We start from the raw sequence: 12,396 nt of genomic DNA on the forward strand, positions 1-12,396 counted from the left end.
TTTACTGTTATCTCGAAAAGTGTGTCGATTTAAAAAAAAATCGAGATGACAGTTTCATGCTAAATGTTTCATTCAATTTGCAGACATTTAGCATCAAAACTGTTGGCGATAGAAAACGAATGGCTTCTCAATTTCGTGAAAACTTTATTATATCATCCAGAGTTACAAAATCCTATCAACGAGGAAGCATATTAGATGGGAACGTTTAGTTCGCTTAAATCTACTTACTATAGTAGCTCTTCGCTATCGCGCAACAATCTGATTTTGTAGGATTCAACCTCAGATAACCTTTTTGCAAACACCTTTCGTTTTATGCTTGCAAATTCAGGTTCTTTATGTGTTCCTATGTGCTTTCCAAATATAGAATTAAAGAAAATTCAATTTTTAAATGAATAATAAATTTAAATGAATAAATTTAAATGAATAATAAATTTAAGGGTGCAATAAATGTTTCTATGTTGGGTAAACACTCCTCCCCTCCTCTCTAAGGGGGTGGCTACCATACAAATGAAACATAAATTTCAGCATAACTCTAGAATTCATCAAACAAACGAACTCAAATTTGGCATTTGGAATTCTTAGAGGGCACGAAACATTTCTATGGTGTATAGACACTCGTCCTCCCTCTCTAAGGGGTGGAGAAACTTCCATAAAAATGGAGCATAAATTTCTGCATAATTCAAGAATTAATCTAGCAAACGGAACCAAATTAGAGGGCAGTAATTGTTTCTATGGTAGTTTGACAATCCTCTCCCCTCTCTAAGGGGAAGGGGGCTGCTATACAAATGAAACACAAACTTCTGCATAACTCGAGAACTAATCAAGCAAATGGAGCCAAATTTGGGATGTGAGGGTTTTTGGGTACGAGAAATGTTTCTATGATGGTATGACACCCCTCCCTCCTATGGAATGGAGAGGGGGTCCCATAAAAATATTACACATATTTCAACCAAACATGACAATGGAAAATTTTCGGAAAACTCTGAAGGGAAATGGGAAAATTCGCGAAATTCAATTCGAATATGTTCTACAATTACATAGTGACAAGTGTTGTTAATCACTCGATTATCCCTAAGGTTAGCCTCAAACCGTGGTTCAAAAGTCTGGACTTGAGTCGGGACTTTATTCGCACCTTCTCCCGACTCATGTCCAATCACTGTTCGTTAGATGCGCTTCTCTTTCGTTTCAATCTTTCCAGCAACAATCTCTGCGTCTGTGGTCAAGGTTATCACGACATCGAGCATGTTGTTTGGTCGTGCGAGATGTATCTTGTCGCCAGATCGAATTTAGAAAACTCCCTTCGGGCCCGAGGAAGACAGCCCAATGTGCCGGTGAGAGATGTGTTGGCTCGGTTAGACCTTGAATACATGACCCAAATATATGTTTTCCTTAAAGCTATCGATCTTCGTGTGTGATTGTACCTATGTCCTTATACCCTCCTTTTCATCCATTGCGAGCGATTGGCCCCCATGGTATAAACAGTAAAATAAGTTGAAATGTAAATATACAATAGATTTAAGAATCGAGTGTGATCATCAACATTGTAACAATTCCCTTATATCCCATCCCTTTCCTGAAAGATGTCACCCTCTAAACTCGAGTAAACCGCGAGTAATCGGTTTTCCACCTTACTAACCATAGTGTTAGGAAAATTATTTATGTATAGTTTTAAAACATATACTTAAGAATTCGGCTCCTTTAAACTAATGTAACTGAGCCTGTAAAAATAAACGATTTATATAAAAAAAAAAAAAAAAAAAAAAAAAAAAAGTGTTGTTAGTCCATTTGATGTTTGCGCCAACGAAATTGATTTTTGTTCGAAAGTGGAAATGGATTTCAATGTGATAAAACGTACTCCTATATCTTCTTCTATCTATATAAATAAAAATGGATCGCCGAATGTGTTGATAAGAGCAAAACTCGAAGAAGGAATGTTATTTGTTATTTCCAAGTGATTGAAAAATATTGAACGAGAATTGTATCTGAAAATAATTTGATATTATAATGACGAGTTTTGGTAGAAGTCTTAGGAAACTTATATTAAATGAAATTGTAAAGGGCCAATTAGAAGATGAATCAATGAACAGTTCTGCGATTGGACCCATGATCGTAAGTAAGAAAACGTGAACGTTTGGAGGTATTGATAACAAAAAATAAATTTTGGGCGAGATGAAGTTTGTCGGGTCAGTTAGTGTTCAAATAAAAACAGAATTGGTGAATATTGAGAAAACTTAAAAATAAAATCTGAATTTTTGTTCGAAAAAGAACCTGAAACTATTGAGAACCAGAGTGGAAGGCCCAAAGCCTCCGAAGAGGATAGCTGTTATTTATGTTTATTATGAAAAGGAAGAAATGGATGAAATCTTAAGCCTAAGAAAAAGGGATCAAGAGAAAATTGTAGAAATCTATTGCTAGAGTTTATCTCCAATAAGAACTATGACTGCTGGCTCGTTACTTTGATTCCATTTTTTGGTATAATGTCGGAAGCGAGAGTAGAATCCATAACCTTCAGGGTGAGAGGTATGCATGTTAACACTACGCCAGATCGCCTCCTCGTTTTAATTGGCTATTATGAGTGGCTATTATAGTGGTGTAAAATTATGATTTTCGAAGATTCTAAAAAAAAATAACAACGAATTGTTCAAAATGATATTGCAGAAAAAAAACAAAAAGATAGGAGCTGGGTGTTGAAGAACAAATTGTAGAACGGCCAAGGGCTTTAATTTAATTGTCAGAAACAATCAAGTTTATTATGCATTTTAGAGATAAAAAGACGGGTGGGTAATGTCGGGGACATAACCGGAGTGACGTAGGACTATACAAAGGGGACAGCTTTTGTTAAATGTATACTTTAAATATATTGTTTTATTTTCTTCTCCTACGTGAATACCTACCTATCTACCTGAAAAATGGATTAGTTTACTGTTTACTCTTTATGAATATGTTGATGGTTCTGAAAAGAACCTTTGGTGTTGTGTTTTTGTTATCACTCGATATTCCCATCTTGTTCGGTTAAACCTTCCTGTTTAGCTATTGCGTTTGCCACTCGCCACAGCTTTCAAAGTTGGAAAATTTCTTCCCATCCAGCTTGTGACATATTGTTCAGTAAATTACATTTAATGCGACGTGCCGGAGAAACACTTTGCCACTCACTGAAAATAATTGTTGCCTTGATGAGCGCCGAACCGAAGCTGCTCTGTTCTTGATGCGGGTTTTCTGATTGTCGTGAGCAGCTTTGCAAGCCAACTCGAGCACTCCGACGGCCGAAACTCTATAATCGCTGTTAGGTATACTGGTGCTCCGGCACCAATCCGTTCGGCCTAGTTACCCTTGCGGAGCAATCAGTGAATGCGACCAACAGTGAACTGGAGACCTGCACGGTTCGAGTGAGACTTTGCCTTTCCCTTAACTTGTTCTCCTTTGTTTCGTCCACGATGCCGATGCCGTACAACCACACGGGTTTACGGTTTGAAAGAAAATAAGATTTTTTTTTGGGATCCGCGTGTTTTATACTCTAGCGGTACACGCTCACAGGATAGAGACAAATCGACAGACTCAGCCAGAGGGGCGAGTCCAACGAGACGAACGAATGAGCGTTAAAAGGGAGCGATGGCAAAAAAATACATTCATTAGGGTGGGTTTAGACCAGTGATATATTCATGTGAAGAAATATGATGAGATTTATAGAAATCGCATCAACTGTTTACACTAGCGTGAACTTCTGTAATGCTCCCGTGGCCGAGTGGTTAGCGTCATAACTAATATGCCGGGTGTTCGGGTTCGATTCCCGTTCTGGTCGGGGGAATTTTTCGTCAAAGAAATTTCCTCCGACTTGCACTGTGATCACGCGTATTCTGGAGCTTGCCACTCAGAATGCATTCAAGGCGTGTTATTTGGCATAGAAATCTCAACTAAGTACTAATAAAAATGACGCAAGTAATACTACGTTGAGACGGCGAAGTTCCTCTAGGAACGTTAGTGCCATTGAAGAAGAAGAAGAAGAAGAAGAACTTCTGTAATGAATATATTCATATTTTCGGTGAATTTATTCACCTAAAGTAGAACTGCATCCAACTTTAGTGATTTCTCACCAGTGAGAAATTCACAACCGTTTACATATGCTGAATTTATTCAAGTTATATATGCTTCGAATAAGTGTATCATATTTATTCTCACCCGTTTACACCTATTTTCACGCGAATAAATCCATCTATAGCTATAGATCTCCCTGATGTAAACCCGCCATTACGATTTGTTCGCTCGTTGGATTCACATGCAGGCTAAAAAGGGTCCTTTTCAGGATCACAAAATTATCTTCAATCTAAAGAGTTTATTGTTTTGTTATCACTCGATATCCCCATCTTGTTCGGCTAAATCTTCCTGTTTAGCGATTGCATTTGCCACTCGCCACAGCTTTCACAGTTGGAAAATTTCTTCCCATCCAGCTTGTGACATATTTTACAGTAAATTACATTCAATGGCACGTCGCATTACCACCACTCAGTGTCGGATTGGAGGTAATTTTAACCTGTAATTGAACATTTGTGATGACAGTGGTACAGTGTCGGCTTTCAATGTGGGGTCATAATTTGGACCCCGAACTCTATGTTTACAAAACTGTCCAACTAAATATGTCGCATTACAGGTCCGTCGAATTAGCTAAATGTCGAACTAATTGTAAATTACTGTACTTTCAATCTGGAAACAATTTAAGAATTGGTGAAAATTGAATAATCAGGAAAGTCCCCAACTATCAATAAGCTCAGAACAACTGCCAAATTCACATACTCATCAGATCCTGGCAAACAAATTATGAAAAAATCAATTTGTGTTTTATTATTATTTTGGATAATGTTTTAGAAAGCATTAAACTGTATTTCCTAAACTCTTTTTTGGAAGGTTTAATGGCCCTGAAAAGCGCCTTGTTTTATGGAATGGTTCCAGTTTAGAAAACTTAGTACTCGTGATTTGAAAAAAACCATTTCGAACGCCCTCGATGCCGCCTTGTTCTGGATTTGCCACCAAAGCAGTTTGTATAAAGAACAAACTTTTTTCTTCTGCTACCTGATGCCGTTTTGCGATTGCGTTTGCCACTCGCCACTCGCTGCAACTGCCTGTTGTCTTGATGTCCACCGAACCGAATGTGTTCTGTTCCGAATGCGGGTTTTCTTATCGTCGCGAGCAGCTTTGCCAGCTAACTCGATCACTTCGGCGGCCGAAACTATATAACGCCGGCTAGGTGGACTGGTGCACTGGTATTAACGCGCTCGGCCTAGCTACCCTTGCGGGGAACTCCAGATCAACACGGTTCGAGCGGGATTTTGCCTTTCCCTTCACATTTCCTCCTTTACCATGTCCAGACATGGCTGCTTGTGTTGGTTTGTTGATGTGTTGTGATGCGAACCGATGTGGTGTACGGTTTGAATGAGAATGATCGTTACGGAAGGAAGGAAGGTCTTGAATTATAGAGACTTTAAACTTTTGCAGTTCATTCGTCTCTAGCCTTGAGAAAGGCCCTTTGAAAACTCTACTCTACTCTATTACTCTACTCCAGCGCTACCACCTCCGCCCTCTTGCCTTGAGAAAGGAACTCGATCCCTCGCCGTCCAGCTCGTCCAGCAACGATGTTGTCCAGTCGGTGTCCACACAAAGAATGGTGATCGTTACGGCAGCGGAGCGGGGATTTGTAAGCTGACTGGCTCGCTCGAGAATTACGCATGTGTGAGACTGCGACCAATGTTTCGTTCATTTCGTGCTTCATTCTATTTCGCTGCTGCTCTGGTTGCCCGTTTTGGTCGATACGATTTGAGGAGCACAAAATGGACCAATAAAAAATGGGCACATAGTGCATTTTGACAATGCTTGATATTTCACAATTATTCAATTATTTATCTCAATAAAAATGAAATGTTATTCGTTATGATAGATGCGTAGATATATTTCCTATCAATTGATGCAAAAACCTTTGCGATCTATTGAGAAATGCTCGAGTTATAAGCGTTCCAAATTTTGCATTTTTTCTTACTTGTTCAGTGTCTAGATTTCCATTTCACCCCCTATATCTACCGGTTAGACGTAGTTCTACGTCAAAAGATTATAAATGCTAAATTACTTTCATTATAGCCGAATTCAAATTTGTTGTCCTATTCTGACTTAATACAGGAAAAAATTAAGTTGTTTTCCTTTCATTCTAAACTGATGATTTCCATTGCAGAAGTAGAGTGACAGTGGATGCCAATGAAAATTGTCAACATGAATTTCAAAAAGATACTCAATAAAAAATGTTTACCACCCCGAAAAACACCCTACGCATAATAACAGCTCAATCGGACTTAAGTGGAGAGGCGCAAAGCGGTCAAAGTTTGAGTTTTTTCAAAATCGAAAAATCACCCAAGTGAGGAGCAAAGGAAATAAGGGTAAAGTCTGCTTCATTTAATATTGGAACACAAATAATTGCGTGTAGTTCAGTCATTTATTAACGAATTCATAATTTGTTTTTCATACAAATGTAGCATTTTCTTTACTCTTTCATAAAAAAAAATTTAAAAAATTATTCATTGCTGTTTCGAAGAAATTCTCGTACTTTTCTCGTAATACGGCACATTAGGCGGCGCACACCCTTTTCGTCCACCGTTTTGGCGATTTGATTCCACCAGTTCTTCATTTGAGTCATGTTCCTAACAAGTTTTCCCTTTGCCTTAAGCCTCCGCTTCGTGATTGCCCAGTATTTCTCTATCGGCCGGAACTGGGGGCAGTTTGGGGGGTTGAGGTCCTTCGGTATTACGCTGACCCCGTTCGTTGCGTACCATTCCATAACCGTTTTGCTGTAATGGCAGCTTGCGAGGTCCGGCCAAAACATTACTGGACTGTCGTGGGCACGAATAAACGGCAGAATCCGTTTCTGTAGGCACTCTTTTTTGTAGACTTCTGATGTCATTGTCTTGTCAGTGAGAAAGACTTTGGTTTTCTGTCCACAACTGCATATCCCCTGCCAAATCATGTACTTGCGGGCGAATTTATCCGCAAACACGAACTTAAATTTTGCAGGTACATCCCCCCGAGCCGTCGCCAAATCAATTTTTTGACCTGGGATTTGCCCAAAGTCCGCCTTCACGTAGGTCTCATCGTCCATCAGAATACATCCGTCGAACTTGGTCAGCACTTGGTCGTACAGCTTTCGAGCACGGATTCTGGCCACATTGTTCTGCTTCAGCGTCCGATTTGGCTGTTTGCTGGCTCGGAATGGCCTTATTCCTTCCCGGAGACGAATTCGTCGCACCGTACTGTGAGCGGCCTGGAACTTATTGGCCAAATCGCGGTCTGAAAGATTGGGATTCCTCTTGACGGCCTTGATGACTTTCCCACGCAGTTTCCGGTCGACAGTTCCACTCCGACGCTTCGAATGCGGCTTCCGAGCCATCGTCAATGTTTCCTTGTACTGCTTGATAACACGCCATACGGTATTTCTGGGCATTTTAAGCTGTTTAGCTAGCTTAGATGCCGACAACAATGGATTTTCAAGAAAACTGTGCACAATTTTATCTCTCCGTTCGTCTTCCATGGCGGTTGTTTACAAAATGCTATCGTTTGGTGTTATGACATAAATACATGGTGAAAGGTAATGAATTTCCCGACACGTGGGTGAAAAAAAGTTTCCAAATCCGTCCACTAGGAGCGCCACAATGAGCAAAAGAATTTGTTCCAATATTAAATGAAGCAGACTTTATTCAAAAAAATATTTTTTTACGCCAAATGTCTTGAAATTGCTTGAAACGACGAGATCTAAAATCGACACTCTGGGACTTAGTTTTCCTTCGGAAACTTTTCGGGTGCGTTTTTGGTTTCGGGTGCTAATGAAAATGATTATCTCGATTATCCGTATCGAACTTCGTGCGAAATGTTGATTTACACGATCAAATACCCAATGCAAAATATTAGCTCAATCGCAAACGTTAAAATTTGAGTTTTTCAAAAACCAAAAAATCACCGGAAATCGGGGTTTTCGAAAAAAAAATTGATGTCAAATGTCTAATAATTGCACAAAACGTCAATATTTACTGTTATCTCGAAAAGTGTGTCGATTTAAAAAAAATCGAGATGACAGTTTCATGCTAAATGTTTCATTCAATTTGCAGACATTTAGCATCAAAACTGTTGGCGATAGAAAACGAATGGCTTCTCAATTTCGTGAAAACTTTATTATATCATCCAGAGTTACAAAATCCTATCAACGAGGAAGCATATTAGATGGGAACGTTTAGTTCGCTTAAATCTACTTACTATAGTAGCTCTTCGCTATCGCGCAACAATCTGATTTTGTAGGATTCAACCTCAGATAACCTTTTTGCAAACACCTTTCGTTTTATGCTTGCAAATTCAGGTTCTTTATGTGTTCCTATGTGCTTTCCAAATATAGAATTAAAGAAAATTCAATTTTTAAATGAATAATAAATTTCCTGCTCGCACTACCACGTTCTCTTGCACAATATGGATTTTCTTTTTGTATGAACTTTTTGACAGTTTTAATTCTTTCTTCAGTCAGTGGGTGCGGCTGACCTTTCCGGTCGATTCAACCAGGGATGTACTAGGCTCGCTGGTCGACGTTGCGCTACCAACAAAAACTTTTTTTTTCTAAAACACCATTTTTGTAATGCACCAGGATCGTATGCTATGTTGCAAACTAACCGGGCAATCAGTGAAACACAGGTTTGCTTGCGAGAAGCCGCCGCTTCCGACGGCGCGTCAATTCGATTTTTCCGTGTTTTTGTAGATTTTCTTGGAGACTGGCAATGGCCATTTGCTCTTCTCATTACACCCTAGACAATGTTCACCTGACCCAGTGCAAGCCAGAGAAACGACCTTTGTCGAAAGAATTTGTGACTAGAACGGAAATCGAACCCGAAGCTCCCATCTTGGCGAGCGTCATGCTAACCACTAGGCCATGGGGACCTTATCTCATTTTTTTTTATTTAAATCGTTTATTTTTACAGGCTCAGTTTCATAGGTTTAAAGGAGCCGAACTGCTTACTGTATTGTTACTAGTATATATACATTTTTCCTTAATTCTAATGTTAATAATATAGGAAACCGATTACTCGCGGTCTACTCGAGTTTAGAAGGGTGACATATTTTCTTCAGGGAAAGGAGGGGATATGAGGATATGTTGACAATGATTACACTCACACTCTCAAACACACTCATTACACTCAATTCTTAAACCTATCTTATATCTAATATGTATTTACATTTCATCTTATTCTTAAGAAGGGATCCGATCTCTCACAAAGGAAAAGGAAAAGGAAAAACTAAGGGTATAAGGACAATCACACACGAAGATCGATAGCTTTAAGGAATACATTAATTTGGGACATGTAATCAAGGTCTAACCGAGCCAACACGTCTCTCAACGGTACCATGGGCTGCCTTCCTCGGGCCCGAAGGGTGTCTTCTAAATTCGATCTGGCGACAAGATACAGCTCGCACGACCAAACAACGTGCTCGATGTCGTGGTAACCTTGGCCACAAACACAAAGAATGTTGTCGGCAAGATTAATACGAAAGAGTAGCGCGTCTAACGAACAGTGAGTCGGGAGAAGGTGCGAATAAAGTCCCGACTCAAGTCCAGACTTTTGAACCATGGTTTGAGGCTAACCTTAGGGATAATCGAGTGGAACCACCGGCCCAATTCATCTTCGTTCCATTTGCGTTGCCAGTTAACTATTGTATTTTTGCGGACTAAAGAATAAAATTCATTGAAGGCGATTTAACGCTGATAAATATCGCCTTCAATTGCACCTACCTTTGCTAATGAGTCAGCCCTCTCATTACCCGGAATTGAGCAATGTGAAGGGACCCAGACAAAGGTAATGACATAACAGCGTCTGGATAAAGCACTCAAAATTTCTCGTATTCTCTCAAGGAAGTACGGCAAGTGCTTTTCCGGCCTCACTGAACGGATAGCTTCGACAGAGCTAAGACTATCCGTTACAATGTAATAGTGTTCAACAGGTCGTGAGGCGACGCTGTCCAGCGCCCAGTGTATCGCTGCCAATTCAGCAACATACACTGAGCAAGGATTCTGAAGACTGCGGGAGGTGCTAAAAAATTCGTTCAACACTCCAAATCCTGTGGACTCATTCATAGAGGACCCATCAGTAAAGTACATATTATCACAATTGATATTCCCATACTTTGCATCAAAGATCGTTGGAACGATCCTCGATCGAAGATAATCTGATGTTCCATGGATATCCTGCATCATGGACAGATCAAAATGTACAGAGGAATTGATGTAGTCAGGAAAACAAACACGGTTGGGAATATACGAAGAAGGATCAACCTGCACGGAGATGAATTCATGATATGGACTCATGAACCCAGATTGAAAATTTAGCTCGATCAGCTGTTCAAAATTTCCGATCACCAATGGGTTCATAACCTTACACCGGATGAGGAACCGAAGAGATAATAAATTGAAGCGATCTTTTAGTGGGAGTACGCCTGCCAAAACCTCGAGACTCATGGTATGCGTTGAGGGCATAGACCTTATCTCATGAGCGAGACAAAAGCAACTAAAGAAGTTTGATATTCTTCCAGGAACCAGCATCACGGCAGAAGACATCGTTGACGGCAGATCTAATAAAAATCTTTATATATAAACATTTCCATCGCACTTCTAGGTGAATTGACACTATTTTCGTAACCCGAATAATTATTCAAGACACTTACACATTGACAAATTATCTTGAAATTATTGAGAAATTGATTTCTAAACATAATTCTTAATAGAAAGTAATATTCACTACATTGACCCATTGTCACGTAATCAGAATTGTGTTTTACTCTAATTTACAACTGTTATTCATCAAAACAGTTCGAAAACTACCTTTTTTGACCCATTCAAAATAAATATCTACCATCCTAATTATTATACATTCCAACATAATAACGCATCAGCTCATAAAAGTCGGGTGACAAATAATGAAGAGATGACGAGCCGTTTTATCGGCATATAATGAGATAACGTTTAAGTTATCTGAACAGATTGAGACCAATGGAGGGCCAGCTCATTTTAAAGTTGTTGTTATTCATTCGAAATTGATGTTAAATTTTTTAAGGAGTATAAAAATCCATTTGGTTCTTTTTTACTCCATTTGGTAGTTATGAAAAATTCACGTTTTTGGTTTTTCTAAATGCTTTGCGCATGACTTTTTTTTGTTGGCTAATTAAATACGGTGAATGATCATCGATTCAGAAGTTTGTATTTGTTCATTTGTTTATTTGTTTCAGATATCAACAGGCACATTACTGCCCTAATGATATTAGTGGAAATTGTTAATAAGTACAATAAAATTTTGTCGAACTGCACTTCGTGAATTATGATAGTCGAAGCCCGAAGCTACTTTGTTAAACAGACGTTGTAGTCCTTGAATGGCTGAGTTGCATCCATAATTAGTACGGCGGAAAGGTACTCGAAAGAAGGCATGGTTCCGTAGATTTCGAGGTTGAACTTGGAGATTGATGTTTTCTAGTATCACTGGGCATTCAGTTCTACGTTCTACGTTAAAACAAGCATGGTATAAATCAACTGGCAGTCAGTTTATTTTATAAATTTCTGATTTCTATCGACAAAAACATACATTCAATGCAAATAAAAATTAGATGTCAATTGTGAATAGCGTATTGGTGTGTGTGTTTACTGTGGAATTGTATAATTGCTACAGATGCAAACAATATGCCCGTCGTAATATTCAGATGTATTTCGCCTGCAACCTCCTCCACACATTGTCCTGTTTGTTGGAAATTGCTTGATTGCCAATTCCTTTTTTCGTGTCCTTTCTTTTCACAACATATCACTTTCACAATCCTCGGCGGCTCGGCCTGATTATGTTCCAGTCGGTGTTGCCAAACTTTAGCAAAATCGTCCCATGGAATTTCATCCTGTGTGTGTTTTTTTCGGTTCTCTTTCTGCCCAGAAAGGATCTAGAGAACGTTGCTACGTTGTCACTTTTGCCACCATAATAGTTTTCTTGGGCATCAATCGGTGTCTGTGTTGTTCCACTGTTGCAAATGATGAGGACCTTGAAATAGCGCCTGTTGCTGGAAGCGCTGAAGGCGTCTGGATCGATCTCGGCCAAATCGTAATACATATAATCTAGCAGTTTGGATTGTTTTTAGAGAATTACGTACATAAACAACATGGAATATGGGGTTAATTATATTCGACTCTAAACGCTTCACTGGAATATAGAATTGAGGGAAAAACCCTCACATGAATGTAATTCTTTGAAAAAACTTTAAACTTTATTTGTGAATTATGTAGCTATTTTTGATGAAAAATTTATTGTACAATGATGTACTTTGTCATTCACTCAAAACTGCTTTACGTTTAGACAA

This window comes from Toxorhynchites rutilus, chromosome 3 (assembly GCF_029784135.1).
Source record: "Toxorhynchites rutilus septentrionalis strain SRP chromosome 3, ASM2978413v1, whole genome shotgun sequence".
Lineage (NCBI taxonomy): Eukaryota > Metazoa > Arthropoda > Insecta > Diptera > Culicidae > Toxorhynchites > Toxorhynchites rutilus.